General features: G+C 44.3%; 1 protein-coding gene across 2 annotated transcripts in view; it reads right to left on the bottom strand.

The window, feature by feature from the left end:
• Nucleotides 1–24,125, bottom strand: part of Pip5k1b (phosphatidylinositol-4-phosphate 5-kinase type 1 beta) — a 287,232-nt gene extending 263,107 nt beyond the window's left edge. The window contains exon 1 of one of the 2 annotated variants that reach the window (XM_059259518.1): nucleotides 23,995–24,125. The gene's annotated coding sequence lies outside the window, so the exon portion shown is untranslated. The remainder of the gene's footprint in view (nucleotides 1–23,994) is intronic. The other variant, XM_059259513.1, reaches the window with a different exon arrangement.
• Between the last annotated feature and the right edge of the window lie 276 nt (nucleotides 24,126–24,401).

The raw sequence follows: 24,401 nt of genomic DNA, 5'->3' as shown, positions 1-24,401 counted from the left end.
GAACTCTCAGTTCTGCCAGAGAGCTTCTCCCAGAACCAACCCTGACCTTCCTATAGTGTTAGACATGGGAGGTTTTTTATTTTTGTTTTTTTGTTGTTGTTGTTTTTGTTTTTGTTTTTGTTTTTGTTTTCACGGCTCACTAGCTTCTGGTTTAGCTGCCAAATTTGAGTCCAGTAGCTCTTCCTTTGATCTCCTTTTCACAAACTGTAGCTAGCCATAGTGCTGTTTCTAGAGATGGGGGGGGGGGTTGAGAACTTTAAAATAAGTCATGGCTACTCCTCTGATAATCCAACAGAGCATCTACTAGAAACCGTTAAGAGAATGAATCTCCTCTGAATCCCAAACATGCCTAGAACTACATGAGCAGAGATGCTCCTTAACTTAGAGAATATAATAAACTCACTATAAGCTGAGACTAGACTACATTGAAAATGCATTTCATGTATCTAACCTACCAAGACATCACGGCTTGGTCTCCCTGCTGTAAACACACTAAGGATATCTGCATTACCCAACTGTTGGGCAGACTCATTGAACACAAGGCATACTACAATAAAGTGTAGAACAGCACACAGAATGCATTCAGTAATGTACTGATAAAAAGCAAAGACGTCATCTGAAACTGTTTCATATCATTGTGAACAACACTATTAAACAAACAAAGGGATCCACATGATTCAGTAACAAGACTTTGGATTTGAAGAGAATTCCATTTGCCAATATCTTACTCACTTGAAAATTAAATGAGCCCCTTCCTTACTTAACAAATTCATAATCCAACAGAGAAAGGTAAGGCACACCTAGAAAATAACAGAAAGTACACTCTGCAGGGTGGTTAAGTCCCATAAGTCAAGTGGAAATAAAATGCTTATCTCCCAAACTCACTGCTTACTCCAGTGTCCTGGGAAGGGTTCCTGGAGTCATTACTGCCTTGGGACTAGCACACTGGGGTTCAGGAAGGGTGCTGGGAGCAGAGACACTGAAATCCATGGAAGATAGACAGCAGGAAAAGGCTGCAAGATATCGCCATGCCTCCTCCCCCCGGCCCGCCCACCTCATTTAAGGGCTGCAGTTTGCATAGTATAACGTATTTCCTGAAACTCAGAGAAAGGGAGGCAATTTTCAAAAGCAAAGGGCAGAATTCTAGCACCCTCTCACTTTTAAACGTGTGACTCAGTCACTTCTACATGGAGAAGCTCTGTGTACTAGCCAGTCTTCACATCTCAACAGAAAATTCCTCACACTCGCAAAGGCTTAATCTTGAGTCTTAAATCTGGCTTTTACCCCACAGGTAGCCACATTCTGTCCATGCCACCTTGCCTTTAATTGCACAACCTTTCTCTGATTATATGTACTTCCCCCGGCTCTCCTATCTGTTGTGAATTTCTTGAGGGCAAGGACGACATATTTGTTTTCGCAATTGCTGTCTCACCTGGCCCGGCCCTCTGAAAGTCATCCCTTTGCCCTAGGCACCTTACATGAAAAGTACTCGGAGGTGCTTCATACTCTGCATTTTGTTTTTTAAAGGTTTATTTTCTTTTTAAGTCTCTCTCTCTCTCTCTGTGTATGTCTGTGTGTCTGTGAGTATCTGTATGTATGCCTGTGTGGGGGTATGTGCACCTAAGTGTGGGTGCCCACCGAGGCCAGAGGTGTCAGATCCCCTGGAGCTGGAGTTACAGGTGATTGTAAGGGTGTTGGGAATCGTACTTGGATCTTCTGGAATGCACTCTTAATCACTGAGCCATCTCTCCAGCCTCTCTCCACGTTTCTTTAGCCCTCTAAGTGATCACTCATGTGGGCAGCATTTGCCTCCCTTCAGATGCTGCTCTCTGCTGAGAAGACGAAGGGATGAGTCACCTTAGACATGCCGAGCATACCATTGTGACAACCACTCTACTTCTTTCCTATTTCCCCACAAAACAAACATCTATCTGGACACCAGTGATATCAAGGCATATCGGTGCCGTATAGACTTATACACTGAAGGTAAATTGAGACAGGACACCTTTCAGACACAGAGAATTCTACAACAGTCCCTAAGGCTCTAAGGCAGCCATCAACCAAGACGCGTGACCCTCGAAACCAAATTACTACAGATCTTGAAAGGGACTCATAGGCATGTGCTAAAGGTGACTTTCCTTGGCAACAGTGACCATGGAGTTCATATCTCCTTACTTGTTAATGATTGAAGGAGCAGCAAGGTAGAGGAGATTTCAAGTGAGATTTCAAGGAAGCCAGTATCCACTGTGGCCCCCATCTCAGGATAATTCTTTCTTGAAAAAGGGGGGCTATAAGATTGTCATACTCAAAATTTAAATCCAAAACAATCGTGAAGTCCCTTGGTCTTTTCCTGCTTCCATCCTGGTTGATGTGTGTTGGTGCCTTGAGCTTATATAGAGGCCACTCCACCCATTTTAAGGACCTGATGGATTCTAGAGAATTTATTGTCCCACTCTCATAGGACCTGGGGGGACAAGCTCAAAGGTTATATTTCTCAACAAAGTCCAGAATCCACTACGACGGCTCCAATGGACTTTCCAAAAATCCCCTCTTTTTTGGAAATCAGTTGTACACAATATCCAAGTACACTATCTGCTAAGAATTAAGACTTTCACAGAGTTTTTTTTTTAAATGCTGTAATTGGATATGGGCTGTGATCATAGATCTAAAACATTCTTTAAAGTAATTTTTAATCCAAAAATAAATCTCATCTGCTGACACGGCTCACTTTTTTTTTTTTTGCAATCAGTGTTACTTCCAGTAAGCCTTGAAGGACATTTCTCCGATCACATTGTCTTTGCCTACACTGGAAGCAGAGTCATCTACATCCCAGGTCCTGGTGATCGGTATCAGGCACACCCTATATCTTGTCCCTTGTCCATTATTTTCTACACCCTATAATATCATTTTCTAAAAATGACTTGCTTTCAGCTGGGCATGAAGGCTCATGCCTACAATCCTAACACTCAGGAGGGTGAGGCAAGAAAGTTGCTGTAAATTGGAAGCCAGGCTGGGCTACAAAGTGACACCCTGTCTCAAACAAAACAAAAAAATGAATTCTGTTCTCTTCTATTTTCACTGTACTCATATGCAATCAAATGCACAATAAACAGTGAACAAACTATATTTTTCCGAAATGTATTTTTCCACTTATTTGAAAGATTTTACCATAGTACTTTATCTCCAAATAATATTCTGCCCTTAGGGATACTACTAATATGTTTTAATCATTCTCTAAATGTCAGGTACTAAAACAGTCTTTAGCCTTTCACCATTATTATTAACATTGCTCTAACAATATTTTTTCCAGCAATTTTTTTTCTGTGAAAACAGAAATCACTGGCCAGGCATGGAGGTGTATCCAATAATTCCAGAACTTGTAAGGCTGAGGCAGGAGGGTCTGACTTTCTTGATTTTTAGGCAAGCCTGAGTTACAAATGGAGAACCTGTCTCAAAATAAAATAAAACAAAACAAAACAACAACAAAATTAACTACTGGACCAAGGGTATGTTCAGTAAAATAGCTTTTGTTGGTCTCTTTAGGACAATATATCTTTTTTTTTTCGCTTCTAGAGTTCAAACCAGTAGTATACTAGCTTGAATGATAACGATTAAGTGTAAGAAACAAAAGAGTTCTTAGGGAAAAATTATAATATTGTGAATCTAGTTTGGATTTTAGTACCCCCATTTACCCAAATATCTCAAATTCAAGTTAAATCTTTCCTTGGAATTCTTTCTCTCCTTATGCACCTCACTGCTCACCAATACCCTTTGCATCCTTCACTTAGCACTGGATAGCTCTGAAGGTTTTTAAATGGTTGAACATGGCAATGTCATTAAATTTAGGAAAATCAGTACCTGTGGCATGATTTGTCACCTCTACATGTCTCTGAGATTTATTGGCTCAGGCATTAAACCATCTTTAGGAAGGTGCATATAGGCAAACATGTTCACTTGCTCACAGAGGACCTGATTTCCCTGGTGGCCCATTCATTCAGATCTTCACTGACTAGAAAAATGTACTCAGCTTCAAGACTATCTTTTCTAAAGATACAGTCTCACTGCAGCCATGGGAGTATGGAACTCATTATGTAGACCAGGGTAGTGAGTCTAAAACTTATAGAGAACCCCCTGCCTTTGCCTCCTGAGTGCTGAGATTGAAGGGTATGTCACCCACCAGCCGCAAGCTTCTTCATGACACCTGTCTCTTCATGAGAGGCAAGACAGTAAGTTCTTATTGAATATCCTTTCCTGTCACTCAACCTGCTAATGGCTTCTCACCATACTAGAAAAACAGAATCCAGGGATGATCTTGTTTATAAGGCTTTACCTGTCTTGTCCCAAGTATCCTTGGCTCTCTCCTCTGCCCCCACCTTGGGTCACACTGATTCCCTACACTGGCTTACATGGGTCAAACAATCTTTGTGCCTCAGGACTTTACACTTACTATGCCTTCTATTTGGAATGTTTTCTCTTGTATCTGTATAGTTTTACCTTTGCACTCTGAGTCTGTGAAATATTTGTTTCTCCTTGAAATTTACATGTTGCAACCCCTACCAGCTGTGTGTGTGTGTGTGTGTGTGTGTGTGTGTGTGTGTGTGTGTGTGTGATTGTGAAAATGGAATCCTCGTGAAGGGCATTAGTGCTTTGTCAAAGAAACAGAGGGAGGGAGCTTCCTTTCCTTCTGGCAACTGAGGATACTTACTTTTCCGTTTCATTGGCCTTCCTATCTAGAATACTGCTAGTGCCTAGGACTGTGATAATAGGCATTAAATATTGGGTTGGTTTATGACTGGATACATGCTAAGTACTTCTTGAAAAGATGGCCTCACAAAACAAATCAAGCCATCTTAGGATCAAGAAACACCCACTGTGTGTACTTTGAGGTGTCCCAGTCATCAACCTACCATGAGCTATACAGGGCAGCCTACTTCAGAGAGATGGTTATGGAGCTGTACCCTCTGGCTTTGAACACTGACTTCATCATCTTGAATAACATTTAATCCCTCTGGCCCTTGGTTCCCTCTTCCGTAAAACGGTGATGATATCGTCTACCCTCAAGGGCTTCTCTGAATATGAAGTAAGTTGATGCATGGTTATCACTTGGTGACAGGCTATAGTAGGCATCCAAGTAAGTCTGGGTACACATTGCCAGGGCACCATCACCCTAGCTCCTCCCTCTCTCCTTCCCTCCCTCCATCTCTAATCACAAACTAGTTCTCCAGAATTTATTTCTTAACACGCGGTTTCTACCATCTACTTCTTCTAGCAACTTTGTGTCCTTTGTATCTCTGTGCTGTAAGGACCAGTATGCCTGTGCTTTGCTTTCACGATGGCAATCCATGGACAGTGATCAAAAGTCCTCATGGGAACCAACTCTAACTTCTCCTGTCCCTATCAATTCCATTCTTCTAAGACAGCTGTTCTGAAACTTTATGCTCTGGGTCTTGGTAATGATTTCAAACTTCTTGGTGGATACTTAAATCCCTAGAGCTGGATTCACACTGTAAACTCTCCCTCTCCCAGCCCTGGCCTTCTCCCTAAGTTTATAGTATACTGTTATTTTAATTCTTTTGTTCAGTAACTTTGTAGTTTTAAGCACAAGTCTCTCTGTGTTTCTGCCTATCTCTAAAGTACAACTGTCTTCATGTATAGACAGCGGGACTATCTATGTAAAAACTTACTGATAAGTAATGAGAGCGTAGCACCCCACCATAAAAGCAGTTAAAGATGACAAGTAAACACAGAGACATATGGTAAACATGGTTAACTACCAAAGTAAGCAATTAAAACCATGAGGAGCCTCTTTTGATAGACCTATTAAGATGACCATGGTGAATAAAATTCATCATAGCAAGTGTGGATGGTGATTCAGAGCATCTGGGACTCTCCGACACTGCCAGCAGGGATGCAGGTGCCACTGTGTCTTTCTCCCCATGGAGCAGTGGGGACAGTGACACCACTGCCCTCTAACCTCTGCTTCCACAGTTCACTTTCCATCAACTGCGCTTTGACAGAGCCTGCAGCCAGAACCAAGTTACACTCAGTCCACAGTTGGACCAGAAGATAGCCCAACTATGGACGTGATGATCCCACTGTACGCACTGCCGGCCTGTGTAAACGATTCAGATTTTAGTGTCATATTAACAGAGCCAACGCCAGGATTACAGACCCAAAGCTTCCCATTCCAATGTGTTAAACTCTGAAAGCAGAGAGTACAGCCAGTGGGCTGTGGGGCATTCAACAAGTAGGATGTCCACATAAGATTTGCCTTTCCAACGTGCTTGTTTTATTCACACAAACATCCCCTACAATGCCATGCTACCAGAAAGGTTATGGTAATCTCATGTAATTAGACATCTCACTAAGTGGGAATGGTTGGGTAGAAAGTGCAGCAGGTTTCCTCTGAGGAATCCTGTCTGAGGAGAACACTTTAGGAGCAGGCTCCACCAGTGTCCACTGTGAGGTCCTTCAGCTGGCAGGCCAGGAAGATGGCCCTGTTGGAGCTCTAAAAGGCCCTTGAGAGCGGTGACCTGTGGCCGGCTCTGACAGGTGGGCACGTGTGAACGCAACAACAGTGCTGGAAACTCAATGGTCACTGAAACTGGAGTCACACAGTGGCCAGTCTCAAAGTCCCTTTGCCAATGGTATCAGTGCAGAGATGTGAGATGCCATGTCTTGCGAACATGGCAGTTCCAGTTTTTGTATTAGTTACAAAATGGTTTCTCTCATTTTGACCAGGTATTCCCCATGTAGGTAAGTCTAGTCTGATCCCTCTGACATCTGACCCATACCACTGGACTATAATATTTCCATTACTAAAGTGTGCATTGGCATTTGAGGAGTCTAAATAAATTAAAACACCTTAAAAATCCCACAGGTGCATGATTTCTGAGAAGAACTCATACAGTGCTCACACAGTAGCACTGACTGAAACATGGACCATTGTGTATGTGGCCTGGTGCTAGACTCCCTGCAGTGTGGTAAGTTATGCCCACACAAGAAGTAGATACTTATTTAATACCTGGAGCATCACCTGCTACCCTCAGCCTAGCCAACCCATTATTGGCTGTCTACCAGCATTCCTTGTCTTTAACAAGTAAACATGAGCTTTACTTTCTTCTTGGGACCCATATTGAGGGTGTGTTTCAACTCAGAAAAATCTCAGCAGTCTTCAGGGAGATGCTTTCTTCCCAACCAGGGTTAGTCTTCTTTACGAGGACCCTGAGCTCAGATCTGCTTGCCCATCCTGGCTATAAAAATGATGTCCTGAGCATGACCTCTTCCTGTAATCCCTATAAAATAACTCTCTAATGTGTGGGATACTTTTGTTCTGAGGACGTCAAAGGCCGTCACTCTATTTGGCTTCTCAAACAGATCATGCCTTTGATCGCGCTCAAGAGCCAGTGTTGAGATGTTCATTCTACTGATGAAAAAAAGGAAAAGGCAGGAACGAGGTCAAGGCACTTGACCAGAGGTCATCAAAGTGTCAGCATAAGGGCTGGATGACTCAGGATTGCGCTTCTCTGACCACAGTGCTCACGGCATTCAAATTCAACTTGGGCAAATGCAAGCAAATGCCATTTAGAGGCACAGGAAGCTTGCTCTAACACACCAACAGATAAACTCCTTTTGAAAGCAGGTAGAAGGGAGCTGTCAAAAGACATTTCTTCCTTTTGAGTCTAAAGTAACAATAAAGACAAGTCACAAAAGTTTACATTGGCCTTTGTGGACCTTCTTAGTACTTTAATTTCTTTTCTTTTTTTTTTTAAGTAAGAAATAGAACAATAAGCTTGCAAACATTTTTGAAGCAGGCATTTTCAAATTAGTTCAAGGCATATTGACGGATACAAACCCTACAGAAGTTTAAGTTCCCATTTTCCCTTTGTTCCTCTAAAGGAGGATCAAAATAATCAATAAAACACAGTAACAGTGTCTAGGGTTTAGAAGGCGCAGAAGCCGTTAAGTTGGGTGGGAACAGGGAGCAGGCAAAGATGTGGTCCCTGACGTCAGGACTTGAGTCTGCTTGGAGAGATAAGCTTCGAGGCAGTGACAAACCAGCCCCAGGGGAACGTTTCAGGAGTCAGAAGAAGTAGAATGCCAAAGAAAAAGTGGGCTTGAGAAATCGCTTCTGGGAAAGCAGGTATTTGGATCAGTGGGGTCCCAGATGCCTTCTAGAACAACTGAGTATCTATCGTACCATGAAAATTCAATGTCATTTCCTCAAACAGAGGAGAAAATAGAAGGCAATTCAGTAATAAGAAGAAGAGTCTGAGCCGACGTATGAGGTAATTAAATTGCAAATTAAGATCAGAGGACAGTATGCTCTGTTACACACACCTTTTCAGGGTAGTTTTATTAATCCCAAGCCTCTGACAACTCATAAGCATTCTAACTACCTTGGCTCCACCATATCTTTCCTTACCTCCACCCTCCTGCAAGAGTCCACCTGGAGATCCTGCAGGTGTCTCAGTGGCATCTGCTCTCATGGCTTGGATCAGTGCCCACAACCTGTTACCATACCACAGCCACAGTTTCCAACCACTCTCTTGATAGCCACACCCTGCCTAGATCTCCATGGGCCTCTTGAATATCCAAAGTGGGGCTCATCATCACAAACTTCTTGTCTCTGCCATGCTGCCTCTTCTCCACACGCTTTTCTCAGTGAAGCATTTTTTCCCCACTCTTCTAAGTGCTCAGCTAAAAACCAAAGAAGCACTTCCCTCAACTCCTCATGTTCCCTCAACATTCGTATCTCAGTAGGTCAACACCTCCAAGCCTCCAATCTGCTCCCCTTTCTCTGTGCTCACTAACTTTCTTTACTGAGGTCCCAGATCTGTCATTACCCTCTCTGTCCCTGGCTTATTTCCTTTCAAATTCACTTCCCCACATTGCTCGCATGACTGATTGAAAATACAAGCTCATCACTTGTCCACAACTCTCTTGTTACACCACTGTCTTCAGAGAGAAAGCTTTGAGTACGGCACAGCCAATGTGTCCACGGTGGGGCCCCAGCACACCATCACCTATCTCCTTCCATCCATTCTCACCCAGCCCCCATCACCAAAGTATGCAACTATAAAGCACTAAGATCTACGACTCCATGTTTTAAGTGTTGTATGTGGTACGTAGCTGCTGCCACCGCTCTAATACTAACAATGATGCTAACAGTGAGAAAGGATGACCGACAGTCACGTTAGACCAGACTACGGATGGTTCCATGGGACAAACCAAAACAATATGAGGATTTGGGATGGGGGGTGGGCAACAAAATTAAAGCTCCAGGAGCAAGTATGAAAAATGAACAAAGGAAAATGGGGAGCTTGAGGCTGCTTGGGAAGCTGCTGAAGTCGGGCAGTGAAGAGGGGTCGGTGTAGGAAAGAGGTGAAGACAGGGAATGTCTTATTAAGGTTCGCAGCTATGCAAGCCTGGGGTGAGCAGAAGAGACGGCACAAGTTTCTAAACCTGCAAAGATGGTAACTCTGAAAATCTGAAGCTGGAGGAAGAGGCAGGCTGGAGTTTTCAAAAGGTTCCTGTGCATGTGCATATTCCTCACTGTGTTTTGTTTTGCTTTGTTTTTTTTCGAGACAGGGTTTCTCTGTGTAGCTTTGCGCCTTTCCTGAAACTCACTCTGTAGCCCAGGCTGGCCTCGAACTCACAGAGATCCACCTGCCTCTGCCTCCCGAGTGCTGGGATTAAAGGCGTGCACCACCACCGCCTGGCCATATTCCTCACTGTGAAAAAACTCAGGTCTCGAGTAGATGAGTCTCCAAAAAAGATATGTGAGCTCATGAAGTCGTTTCAAATGCAGCAAACGCCCCCCCCCCCAAAAAAAAAAAACAAACATGGAGAAAAAAGACTAAAATTTGGCAGCACACAAGGCCACTTATTGGGACAAGGACTTGACATGGCATTCAGGCTAGAAGCCAGATGGTTCACATTTTCAAAAGATAGGGTAAGCTAGAAGATTAGCAAAGTACTATACAGGTTATAAATGAATAGATGCAACAAATAAGAACTGCAGGTCAGCCTTGGGCTAGACCAGAGGTTCTCAACCTGTGGGTCACGACCCCTTTGTGGCCACATATCAGATATACTGCATATTCGGTATTTACATTACAATTCATAACAGTAGCAAAATTACAGTTACGAAGTAGCAATGAAATAATTTGTGGTGGGGGGGGTCACCGCAACATGAGGAACTGTGTCAAAGGGTCGCAGCCTTAGGAAGGTTGAGAACCGCTGGGCTAGACACTGTTTTAAGCGCAGGTGCTGCAAGGGTGAGACAGGGAGAGGACGGTGACACTCCAGTGAAGGGTGCTGACTAACGAAGGGACCAGTGCAGAGGCCACGTGTGCAGTGTCCATCCGCTCGGAAGCTGCTCAACCCGTGCAGAGAAAGAACACCTAACGCTGAGCGGCAAACCGCTTCACGAAGTTCTGCCATGTGTGGAAATGACTGCTCCTCATGCAAAGTTGGCACAGAAGGAAATGATGCGTCATGCTCCCACCAACTACCATGTAGGAGACAGTTTCGGAGTCGTGGCTTAACAAAATGATGAAACCCAACTGTACACGTACCTTGCAAGCTGAATTTCCATTTTGCTTCCTATAAACAAACATATGGAAGTCCTGCTTCTCCTGGCCCCCGAGGCTGACCCACCACTTGCTCCAGTTCCCTTTACACTCACCATACGTCTAGGGGAAAACAATAAGCAGGCATCATTTAAAACTAGCTCATCAAAGCAATGCCTCGCCTGTTTCTTTTCAAAGATAAATTCTTAGGCCAAAGGAAAAAAATCTGCTTACAGCCTCTTAAAGCTAATTTTTCATTATTCATTTTCCTTGCTTTGTTGGAGGTTTGCTGATAGGAGACAGGAAATTTGGGAGACTTCTCTGTGCAATTGCTCCAAGAGAAAGATGACTTATCATCTATAATTCTAAGGACGTAAAAACTGAAAATGAAACTGTTATCAAATACCCATCCTTCTTACCACTACCAACAAGTGAAATAAAAACATTTCTGAGATCAGATAAAGTAGCAAACACGTAATAAATATTTCATAGAAAATAAAAAGGAAATGATTTCCATCTCAGCTTTAAAAGGTAGGATTTTTGGAAAAACGTGCTTGTTACTGGCCTTTCAACTAAGTGAAAAGCAAAGGATTTGAGCAGAGACCTCTTGAGGTCCTCTCTCTAGAACCCCTCATGGGTCATTCCCCCTCTCTCTTTAAGTAAGAGAATAATCTCAGAGGCTGGAGAGATGGTTCAGCAGTTAACAGTATTTGTTCCTCTTCCGGAGGACCTGAGTTCAGTTCCCAGCATCCACATCAGACAGCTCATTCATAACTATCTGTAACTCCAACTCCAGGGATCCTGATGCCCTTTTCTAACCTTGATGGGCATCTGCATGTTTGAGAATATGCACATGTGCGCGCCCACACAGACACACAGACACGCAGACACACAGAGAGAAAGAGTCGTTAAAAATGAAAAAGAACAATTTCAAAGTATAATGAGTCTTACGGAAAGTCACAATTTAGATAACATGGGTATTATCTAGTCCCTAGATCACAACTTAGTCTCAACAGCCTAGCAAACAATGAGTAAAGCTGTTGCAGGTTAGATCCAAAATGTCCCCCGGAGAGTTGTATGTTTGAACGCTTGGTCTGCAGCTGAATGCACTGTTTAGCAAGGAGGCAGAACCTTTGGCACGGGGTCTAGCCGGACAATACAGAATACTAGGGTAGGCCTCCAGTTTGGGCCTAGCTTTCTCTGTTTCCTGGGTGGGCCACATGAGGCACAGCCACCGCAAGTTTCCTTTGTCACAGACCCACTTTATCCACTATGACTTCCCTGCTATGCTGGACCTTATTTCCTGAACCTTGAGCCAAAACAAATCCTCTTTGAGTTGTTCCTGTCGGGTAGCCTGTTACCATGACAAGAAAAGCTAACTATCTCCTAGGCTTAATCTTAAAGCCACGGAGGTAGAATCTCCTTGAAATAAATGATTGAAATCAGACAGAAGTTTCAGAAACAGGTTCAATTAGTGTGAGACAAAGAACGCTGCATCTCTGAACAAACCCCCCATCAAAAGCTACACCCTGTTCTGCACAATCTTACAGAGACATGGGAAAAGATGTGACAGCCCGGGTGGTGGTGGCGCACGCCTTTAATCCCAGCACTTGGGAGGCAGAGCCAGGTGGATCTCTGTGAGTTCAAGGCCAGTCTGGTCTCCAAAGCGAGTTCCAGGAGAGGTGCAAAGCTACACAGAGAAACCCTGTCTCGAAAAACCAAAAAAAAAAAAAAAAAAAAAAAATGTGACAGCTTTGGGGAGGTTTTCTATTTGAAAAATGGCCTTAATCAATGTTGTACTTTAAGGGACAGACAAGCCCTCTGCAAATAGGAAATGTATTCTAGAAATAAAGCAGCCTGCCCAGAGGGTCTGAGCAACCACAAGGTCCCTCAATTGATCCTTCTCATTTTGTGCTTATGTGGCCAGTTAAAACGGGAAGATGATACATCAATGAAGTTCAGATGGAGAAAAAAAAACACTCTCAAATTGTCCTAGATATGTTTTTAAGTAAGGTTTTTGTTTTGTTTTTTTTTCTCTTCTTTTTCTTTCTTTCTTTCTTCTTTTTTTTTTTTTTTACAGTATTTAGGCTCTTGCTAAACAATAACATAGTATAAACTTTAGAGTGAACATTATGTGAAAAAATACAGATATGCTCAATTTCAAGATTATGGTTTACTGCTGAAGCTTATGAATCCTGCGTGACAAGGTGGCTTCATGAACCACTCTCCTCAAAGTCCAAGTTCCAAAAGGTGTCTACTATCCATGACTCAAGTGACCTTCCGGACAGAAATGAAAACTTTATGAGGAGAGTCTTCACATGGTCATTAACCACCCATCTTCTGGAAGGCACATAAATGCAAAGAATCCTAGATATGAGCACAGTCCACAGACAATTTGAGAGGTGAAGAGAGGTCAGATTCAGGCTTTCTCCACCACAGAGCCCTACAGTGGAAATAAAGCCAATCTAATGGATCACGGCCAGTATTTATTAGAGGTTAGAGGTAGGAGGGAATATTCCAGAAAATAACAGTATGTTTCATACACTGTGGAAGTGCTGTTTCATGAAACCATTGTTTTGATTATAAGCATTATTTATATATCTTTGTATATACTAGGGTTCATCATAGACTGTGTTTCTTTAAGGGCATTGAATGCTATAACAGACTGAAATCCTGTGTTTCCCCCAAAGTTATGTTGAAATCTAACCCCTAATTTGATATCATTAGATGTTGTGACCTTTGGGGTGAGGAAGTCAGGAGAGTACTCAGTGGGCTGGAGAGAGGGCTCAGTGGTGTCCACGTAAAAACAGCTCTCATCATAAAGGGTGTAAGAGAGAGTTTATTCTGGAACCATTTTGAGTGACCATGGCCCAGGAACATAGATTTAGGTTACCCCAAATTTCATGTTCCAGCATGGAAGTGGTTCCATGTGTTTTTATAGTTATATAAGACAAAGAAAATCATAAATCAAGGCAAGTTTAAAACACATTGGTGGGTACACCAGAGAGGTAGGTATATCAAGATGGGGGAAGTTTTCTATGGGGCTAAAATGTTATCTGATGCCATTCTTAGCTCTTGGATTGGTGAAAGCCAATGTTCTGCTAAGTTAATACTTCTAAGAGGTTTTTATTTATTATCATGAGGTATCTGTTCAGATACAGAGTGGGAAGAGAAATCAAGGCTAAAACTAGTCCAAGATAAAGCAATTAGCCTCTGAACCTACAAAATTCCAGTCCCTTGACAGCACTGAAATTCCAATTGGTCCATCAGTCTCTGCAGACACAGACTCCTTCCAAGAGGTTTTTGTTCATAGCCAGACACAGCTTCATTTCGGGAATTTTTGTTCACTTTGGCTAAGAATACATACTGCTCTTCCAGAGGACTCAAGTTCCATTCCCAGTACCTACATCAGGCAGCTCACAATGGCCCATGGGTCTAGCTCCAGGGGATCTGATGTTTCTAGTTTCTGGGGGCACTGTATCCATGTGTACATACCCACGAGACACACACACACACACACACACACACACACACACACACACACACACATCTTAAAAAAGAGAACTTCAGAAGGCTCGCCACCTCTCTTCCTGCCATATGAGAATATAATGTGAGGTCAGCTCTCTACAACCTCAACTCAGGAACCAGCCGTGCCAGCATTCTGTGGACTTTCGGCGTCCCGAACCATGAGAAATGAATTCTGTTGTGTATAAGCCATCTAGTCCGTGCCACTCTGTAACAGCAGACTGACCTGAGACAGCGGCTACTTCTTCATTGACTTTCACAGGGTCTCACTAAGTTGCCCCGGCTGTCTGTGAATTTATTCTGTAGCCTGGGTTGCCTTTGGATTTGTGATCCTCCTGCCTCAGCAGCCCAATGGCTGGGACCACAGGTCTGCACCACCAGGACTGGCAGGTCAGGGCATCCTATCAGTTCTCTAGGAGAACTGTGCCTTACTCCAATTTGAAAACCACCTAGGCCATCCAAATGAATGCTTTAGCATCTAAATGCTTTCCTCAATAGCCGCTTGCTTCTATGGATGCAGGCAATATTGACCTTTTCCTCTTTGATTAAACGTTATATTTTGTCATGTGACTATACAGGCAAGCTTTTTAAAGTCATGTTATAGAGTGTGGAACTCTCTGTGACTATGAGCCACTCAACATCTATTGGTGTGCACAGGGAGTCATTAGTAATTGGTTGTATCCTTAAGACCGGGACTTTTGGAGAGGCCAGCCCTCCCATCCCAGATCACACCTCTATCTTCTTTTCTCCAAATTACAAAAACGTTCAACCTTCCCATCCCTGCTTCCATTGCAATTTTAATTTACCTAACTCACACGTATGGTTCCCAGGTTTCAAAGGGGTCTATAATAAAAAGCTTCCCCTTCATCCCTGCTCCCAGAGAGCCAGTTTATCGTCCCAGGAGCATCATCTTAGAAATATGACTTGTGGGTGACCTTTCTTGGGGATAATTACTGCAGGGACCATTACAGAAAAGCTGATCATAATAGTTATGCCATCAAGCAGTAGAAAGTTGGAGGAAGTCCACGGGCAGCATTAACAATGTGCAGTGGCATACAGGACATCTGTGCATTTCCTCTCTTCCCTGGGATTTTGCAAAAGTTTGGTTTTTTCCCCCCTATTTTTTTTAAGAGATGAAAGCAATGCTACTTGTTTGATGTATTTATTCAACACTCATATATATGCCGGCACTATGCTGCTAAGGACATCATGGGAGAAATACGTTCATGGTGTGCAGTCTACCGTTCTGATGTTGAGGGCTTCTTGGGGGCACTGGGTTCAATAATCACAGCACGGAACCCTTCCCAGGGAGCAGGCAGCCCTGTCTCAGGTGGGAAGGTGGTGACAGCCTCCTTCCAAAGCAGCCTTAGGACTACCCCAAAACATGGTCAGTCAGTGCCAGGCCCACTCCAGTGGTTCTCAACCTTCCTCGTGCTGTGACCCTTTAATACAGCTTCTCAGGTTGTGGCAACCCCTAACTAAAAAACTATTTTTGTTGCTGCTCCATGACTGTAATTTTGCTACTGTTATAAATCACAATGTGCATATTTGTGTTTTATGATGACCTTAGGCTAGCTCTGTGAAAAGGTCATTCAATCCCCAGAGGGGTCTTGACCCACAGGTTGAGAATCACTGGTAGAGACAAAGCATCTACTCTCCTTAAAGTGTAACTCAATTAAGGAGAACCCTTCCAGTTTGCTCAGGCAAGAAATTGTCTTGAAGGCCAGATCTTCTTCCTGTCCATGAAAGGCTCCAGCTTAAAAAACAAAAACAAAAAACAAAAAACAAATTTGCTGGGCGGTGGTGGCGCACGCCTTTAATCCCAGCACTTGGGAGGCAGAGCCAGGCGGATCTCTGTGAGTTCGAGGTTAGCCTGGTCTACGGAGTGAGATCCAGGAAAGGCGCAAAGCTACACAGAGAAACCTTTTCTCGAAAAACCAAAAAAAAAAAAAAAAAAAAGCAAATTCAATTGAGAGGAGGAAGATGGAACTTCATGAAAATGCCACCAAGGGGGTGGGGTGGTGTCTGCTGGGAAATAATCACCTTGGCAAGTGTTTTCCCAGGTTTGGTCACCAAGGTGCCCAAAAACCATGGTGGCTGTGATAAAGGAGGCCACACCACATCGCCAACTGGCAGCACTGTCCATATGGTGCTGGATGGACAGGCATGAGACAGCAAGAGTTCTGGAGTTACAGAAGTTTGCACCAAAGTTCAAGAAGGCCAGCTGAGGCCAGGGAGAGGATAGCACGCTGGATTCCTTGTAAGGGGGCCCTGAGAGGACACTATGTGAAGCTTTGAAGGTAAAGCCCAAGTTAGAGTGGAGACCTAAGAATGTCAGCTGGGTCCGGACTATAATGTTCACCAGGGCAAGCTGTGGGCACAGTGTGGAGCTGGCTTGGGGGGGGGGGAGCAGGACTGGAGGAGTGCAGAGTGACTGAAGGCTGTTGTTCTACCTGCTGGACATGGAACTAAAGGATTTGGTATGTGCCCTGCTTGTTTTCAGTTTTGCCTGGTCTGATCATTCCCCACTACTCACCGCTTTACGAAATGAGATGATTTCTTTAGTACCATTGTATTCTGGATATATGTAATGCGTTATTTTATAAGGGCACACAGTTAAGAGGCTGTTTTGAGTTTTGGAGGAGACTCTGGACCTTTGAACAGTATTGAAACATAACACTATGAGGAGTTCTGAGTTGAAATGTATACATTTTGCAGTATGGGATGGCCAGGAGCCAATGGGGCCAGAGATGGAATGTCATGATTTGAAGTGATGTGTACCAGTGACAAGGGTCATTTAGGATAGCCAATCTTCATTTTAATTTGACTGGTTTAGAATCACCTCAGAGGCAACACACCTTTGGGTATTTTCGAGGGTGCTTCCAAAGAGGATTCACTAAAAAGGAAGACCTTGAATGTGGATAACATCAACTGATAGTGCCTGGGTCCCAGACTGAATAAAAAGGGAGAAAGTAAGCAAAAGTAAGCTGAGCAGCAGCGCTCGTCTCTCTGCGGCGTTCATCTCTGTCTCTCTGCGACGTTCATCTCTGCCTCTCTGCTTCCTGGCTGTGTATGCAGTGTGGCAGCTGCCTCATGACCCCATCACCATGCCTTCCCATTATGATGGACTGTACCTTCAGACTGTAACCCAAATGTGCCTTCCCTTCTTTAAGTAGCTTTTGTAAGTTATTCTGTCTCAGCAAGGTAAGTAATGAACACCCCTCTTACCACATGCACTGACACCTGCACACATAGACACAGACATACACAGACACACACACACAGACCCACAGACACACACACACACACACACACACACACACACACACCCCTCACATAGAGCTGAAGGAGCTTCCTGCCAGCTATTTCGACTGGGTTCTATTATGTACAATCTGGGACATCAGCCCACGGGATGGTGTCACCCACATTCAGCTTGGGGGCCATCACTAACCCAGTGCAGTTGGCATTGCTAACTTTAAGTAAGCCTCAGAAGTAACGATGTAAGCTCCTATGATGTAATGGCCGTGGTGCCCAGTCCACCTTCACAGGGAAGGGGAGACTTGTTCATTCATTTAAACCTTTACTGAGCACCTACTATGAGCCAGCCACTAGATTAACAGTGCTAGAGAACCATGATGTATACATCCAAGGAGGGCATGATCCTGGGGCAAGGGATATGTGACAGAAAAGCAAGTGAAACAAGTGTGCAAATATCCATTGTGACAAGTGAACAATACACATAAGACAGCCCTTTTAGATTGGATGATCTTCAAGCCCACTCTCAGAGCCCTGACCCAAACTCACTATTATGCCATCTAGTGCTTAAAATAAATGCTTACCAAGTATTCTAGATATATAAATGTATATTTGGAGTATTATATATAATATGCATATGTATTTATCAGATAGTTTAAAATGAAAATCAATTGTATGTGCATGTTCATGTGGGGGTGGATGTGCGCGCGCGCGCGTGTGTGTGTGTGTGTGTGTGTGTGTGTGTGTGTGTGTGTGTGTTCATGTGCAGATGTGTGCATGCATATGGCAGTCAGAGGTCAACTTTGGGGATTGTTCTCAGGAGCCGTCTGCCCTATTTTTGACATAGGTGCTTTCATTGAGACCCAGGTCTGACCAGTTAGGCTGGGCTGCTGCCTGTGAGTTCTGGTGATCTGCCTGTCTCTGCCTCTCAGGCACTGGGATTACAAGCGCACATAACCAAGCTTGGCTTTTTATGTGAGTGATGGGAATTGAACTCAGGTCCACTTTTCCTATTAAGCCATCTCCCCAGCTGAGTAAATAAAAACTTTTGTTGTTGTTTTGTTTTTTTTTTAAAACAGGGTTTCTCTGTGTAACAGCCCTGGCTGTTCTGGAACTCACTCTGTAGACCACGCTGGCCTCGAACTCACAGAGATCCACCTGTCTCTGGGATTAAAGGTATGTGCCATCATCACCTGGCAAAATTTTTATTTATATTAATCTTCTTGCTAAAGAAGAGAAGTAACAAAATGGTATTCTTAAACATATTAGTTTTTCTAAATACTTTAAGAAAATAAAACTACATTAAAAAGTTGGAGTTTATTGAATAAATACTATCTATAGTGATAAAGGACAACTGTAAAGTACTGAATCTACTTTCCATCAATCTGGTTGGTATTCCTAAAATGGCTCAGAAAGAATAGAACCACTGAAATAATTAAGAAACATCCTGAGATTTTAAACATTAATTCAGAGGTGGTTGACACATTTTAAAAACTCACCATTTGTCATAGCCCTAAAACCCAAGAATATAAGCATAAACAAAACAGGATGCCTAACCTTTTCATAGACAAATATTTGCCTAACACCTGTGACATACTTCCTACTCCCTCAAAGAGGTCACATGATGGTGGGCACAGTTTTAACAAAAAAGAAAAAAAGGTATGAATTAAGCATGAGAAACCCATCACATTGCTGGGTTGTGATACACATGCCTTTAATCCCAGCACTCAGAGGCAGAGGCAGGCGGATCTCTGAGTTCAAGGCCAGTGTGGTCTACAGAGGACAGAAAGAAAGAGAGAGAGAGAGAGAGAGAGAGAGAGAGAGAGAGAGAAATAAGAAGCCCATCATGTAGCACGTTCAACCCATTGTATTTCTTGTGCCAAAAAAACACATTTCTATGACTAGCTATGTCTTTATCCTGCTCTTCAGACTCATCAGTCAGTATTACTGGTTGGAGCGTAAATACCCCCTTGTTTCTTTACAAAATAGATGAACTCTCTACAGTTCTGTCTCCAAACCTTAGTTTCACCCCAGGGTAATTATATCTCCCAGGCTCCTAGCACGTGAGATGAGACTCCTCACCTCCAGGGAAAGACTGCACACCCATTTCAAGGGTGGGAACACTGTTAAGACGGAGTGCTTCCCATTCCATGGCAATTTCCCAGGTGATTTTCTAACATACATTAGAGACAGGGATCTCAAGGACTCACAGGTGGCCCCTTGCATAAACTCCCCCAAACAAACTGTTTTTAACGTTGTCTACTTAGTCCCATCAACTGTAGGGCAACAAGTGCTAGGAAGGACACACACACACACACTTCATGTGGATGCCTTCATCCCACTGTCTGTGTTCCAAATCATCCCAAGAGTAACTTAGTCTGAAGCGAATGCATGTATTTTACTGTGAGATCATCACCTTTGTACATTCTGATGAAGCCATGCACAAGATGTTAATGTTGAGAATAAATTGCACAAAACTGAGGTTGGCCTATTTGTTTATTTTTAGTAGGACACGGCTGGGGGAAAAAAATTATCAATGGCAGCAGCTATTTTAAAAAATAAGCTTGAGGTTGATTTGGAAAAACAACAAGAGCAAAAACACAGAAGAATGAGTAAGACAAAGTGATGCTAGGTCTCCCACCCCTTTCCCTGTCTTTTAGCAGAAACACCTCCAGTTGCAGAGATGAGACCACAAGTGAAGGCTGTGCTGAGCTCCATGATGTACCAGGGAGCTCCTAAAGAATTCAAAGGACTCCTCCAACTCCAGTAAATGCATTCCATACAAAGGGAAATGGGGTTTTTGTAACAAATAACACATTTAGGACTTGATGTTTTTTAGAGAACAATAAGGAAGGTTATAGCCACACACACACACACACAAAAATTATTTTTCTGCTTTGAATTACAATTTAACCGGAGTACAAGCAAATGCAAATTAAATGTATGCATATTTATGATTTCACTGGCTGGGTGACAGGGCCACCTTTAGCGGCTGCCTTTATTTACCAGAACAAAACCACCCTGCATTTGTTTCTATTCAAACAAGTCCCTTTCTTCAAGCCCTGGTTAGAACAAAGTATTAATTATGAATCTGCTGGTGTATCTTAGTCATGAGAATAACAGTATATGGATGAAAATGGACATTTTTTCTCTATAATGCCATTTATTTAGACAATATTTAAAAACATAAATAGGAAACCATATACCTGCCCTACAAATCACTGGCAAACAAGTTTTCAACAAATCTCTATGGTCCCTAAAAGTCAAAACTGTACCCTCAATGTAAATCCTGGCACAACTTTGAAAATAAACCCTTTTAACAATAATGCTACATTAGCTCTGGCCTTGAGCCAGCATCCATGTGACCATGAGTGGGTCAGTTTGCTTCCTAACTCTTCAGCTTTCACACCTGTAAATGGTGCATCTCTAAACAAGTTAATGTTGCCATTCGAATTCTTTATCAAGAGGAAAGGTATCCCAACCCCTAGAAACAGCAAGGTCTATTAGAATATCTAAGATCCACTGTATTTCCTGTCTCATTCTTCCTTTCATAAAACAAAACAAAACACTTTTTTTTGTATATAAGAAGGAGTGGAAAGAGAAGAAAATTCTTAAAGGGAACAGAAACTAGGTTGGTTTCACTAATTAGGTTCCTCCTCCAAAACCACGGAGCCAGTGTTAGTAGCTACTGAAAGGGACCTCAGTACCCTTGAGTAAAAAGGAGAGGTTGGTTTCTCCATCTCCAGACAAGCTCTTTCACAAAACGACACAAGTCAGTTTCTAAGGATGAATCCTTCAGCCAGCTATTCGTTACTAACAGGAGGTAGAAGGGCATGAAAAAGAGCATGGTATGGATGGCATGAGAAAAAGGAAACCTGTTTCTTGCGATGGACTCAGGAAACAACACGGGTGATCAGCAATGGGCTCCTGAGAAGGCACAACTCACCTCACAGGAAAATTATCTTCTGTGCGGGGGAATTTACATGTGAGGTACCGTCTGTTTTACAGCGTGCTTTCCTTACAAATGATTCCAAAATTCACTTCCATTAACTTAACAGCTGGGGGGCGGGGCATTTTGGTATTTACTATATGCAAACTACAAAGCTTTAAAAAAAAAATGCCCAGGAGGTGGTGGCACACGCCTTTAATCCCGGTACTTGGGAGGCAGAGGCAGGTGGATCTGAGTTCAAAGCTCGCCTGGTCTACAGAGTGAGCTCCAGGACAGTCAGGGCTACACAGATAAACCCTGTCTCAAAATACCAAATCAATTAAATGAATAAATAAATAAATTAATGTATGCATATACTGTTGGAGTATCTGAGAGTGCTTTACCCTGAAAACTGTCAAGTCAAACAGAAGCACTAAAATGAAGATGCAGGTGGTAGATTAAACCACACTTGTAATTTTCTTTCCCTCCATCAAGTGGTCCACAGTCAAAGTAAGAAAAAGTTAACTGACACTGGAATCAATGATTAGCTAAAGCCCTTGGCTGATACAGGGTAGACGGCTTTTTTCTTCCCCTAAACTTCAGAAGAAAAGGACCTAAAGGAAGTAATACCACATTGCTAGACACCACAGAATGCTAAAGCTGGCAAAAGAAACAGAAACCCATAGGCACTTTTCGTTTTGTGTGAGAAAGATGTTAGGCTTGGAGGTGGTAAGGTCTGGCACAAAAGCTGGCTGGAGCTGCAGCCCAGGTCACCAACCAGCATGCTGAACAGCATGACCTCATCCTGATCAGAAGTGGGACAATGACAGAAGACACAAAGCCCCAAGCTGTCAGGAGATTAGATGAACTCTCTTCTCGGAACCTCCACTCAGAGGAGAAGGGGTGCACAACTTCCATGGTCGTCTGACCCTGAGTTTCCTCACATCTGCAGCATGTGAATGTAAATCACAATGAGGCTGTACTGACCACCATGAAGGCAAGACAAGTCTGGTTATCAAACAAACAAAAAACAAGACTTCAAGTCCTGAGCTGGTTCTGAGTTAGGACCAGTAAAAACCTGGTTGTGACTCTAACAACCACTTGTCACGATGACAAATCCCAGAATCCGAATCTCCCATGCCTCCTGTAAATGTGCAGTTATCATCTCTACCTCATCTCCCTCAGAAACGGTTGAAATAAAATTAGAATACTGAAAAGGATTTAAAAGCTGCGAAACACTGATGCAAATATTAGGTGGCGTTCTTCAGTCCCTCCAGTTTTCTTAGTTTGGACAAAAAAGTAATGTGGCTGAATCTGCAAGCACCACTCAGCTTTCCTTCCGAAGATGGACATCCCACACCAAGAGCAGACTGACTGCATTTCCCATCTGTCCTCAGGGGTCTTCATCTTTGCACACATAACCGGCATTTCCTTCAGCTCAGAGATCATACATGAACGCTTAAGGCTCAATCTTGAACTTGGTTGGGCAAGATTTTTTTTTCCAGGGGTTCCTTTCAGCTGGTAGCCCTCTGACAAAAGCTTCCAGGAACCCCATTTATTTCATCACACTGGAGTCGAAGGAAAACCAATCCTTGGACTTTGATCTACTCCAGCAACTGCAACAACACGGCAGGCTCTCCATAGAACAAGAGGGAAGTCTCCCGGAAGAGAGACAAAAGAGGCCCTCCAAGCCGAAGTTCAAGAGAGCGGAGACCACTTCTTAGGTCAGATTAACAAGTTCTCAGTCCTTATGGGCCATTCATTTTACAGTGGGGACCTCTAACTAGCTGAGAATGTCATCTAGGGGCAGCGTCAGGGGGTGTTACTTGGGAAGTCAGAGTGCGTTTCCTTTAAATAGCATCACAGTAAATAGCAGATCCTTGTTCGAAGCCCTGATTTCAGTGGGCACGAAGAAAAAATTCACTAACCTACCCAAACAACTTCTCTGGAACAGGTTTCTACCCAAGCATGCTGTGCACCGCAGACAGCCGGCTTAGGGGGTGGGGGTAAGAAATGAGAACATGCTCATCTGCATAGATGAGAGATAAGCAGACATTTGTTGTCTTCGTTTCTGACGACTCCTGGCACCAGAGCGGCAAATCCAACTCCAGCACTCTCCCACCCCGTTGCCCCATACTCCCAGCCCCCCGCCCCAGATGTTGAAGCATCGCGTTGCCTGGGTCAGTGGAGAGAGCGGACTCGTAAAAGTCCGTGGCTGTTTTTAGGCTGAAACCATACCTCACCTGTTCCATCCAGCGCCAGAGCCAGAAATCACCAGAACACCGACTCACGCAAGCCCCTCTGGACATCCCAGGGGCGCCTAACAAGTTCGCCGCTTTTGAGTAGCAGGGGAGAATGACGAGGACACCTCTCCCACTGAAACCAAACTCAGCAGATTCCCTAGAAACGAGGGAAGGGGCTCTGGCTTAAGTGAGCCGGAGTGATCAGCGGGTGTCACTGCCAACCCAGGAATTGGGGTAGGGAGCCGGTGGGTGGCCAGGGGGGGTGCGCAGCTGAGCCCCCCCCTCCCCCAGGACCGAAGGTCCTGGTTCGGTGGCCACGGGCGCCCCCTCCACGTCACCCCCAGCACAACTCAGGCAGTCAAAGTGGCAGGGTGGAGAGCAGGTCAGGGCTCAGCAGAGACACAGAGCCCCAGGCGCGGCGGCTGGGGAGGGTGTAGGCAGGGTTGCCGGGGACGCGCAAGAAACTTACCTCCCCCGGCCGGCGTGCTGGAGCCTCGGCGGCCAAGACCAGTTGCGCCACGGCGGGCAAGTTGTCGGGATGTCGCGGGTTCCCTGGTGGCTGCGGCGGGCAGCGGGCGGGGCGGAGCCGGGGCAGCGCCGGAGGCGGCAGGTGCCGGGCCCTGCCGCGGGGCCACACTCGGCTCGGACACGCGGTGACGGGGACGCGCGGCTGCGAGTGTGCAATGCGCGCGCGCCGCGGCCGGTGTGCGTGTCCCCGCGTTCCCCTTCCTTCCCGCCGCTCCTCTCGCCGGCAGAGTAGCAAGCGGACCACCAGGACCCGGCAGCCGCGGGCGGCAGGGCGAGGCGAGATCTGGGGTGGAGGCCGAGGAGTGGCAGCACCCGCCGGCCTCGGGTCCCCGCACGGCGCGCCGGAGT

The sequence above is a fragment of the Peromyscus eremicus genome, chromosome 1 (genome assembly GCF_949786415.1).
Source record: "Peromyscus eremicus chromosome 1, PerEre_H2_v1, whole genome shotgun sequence".
NCBI lineage: Eukaryota > Metazoa > Chordata > Mammalia > Rodentia > Cricetidae > Peromyscus > Peromyscus eremicus.
Note: the sequence above shows the minus strand (reverse complement) of the source record. Positions and strands in the feature narration are given on the sequence as shown.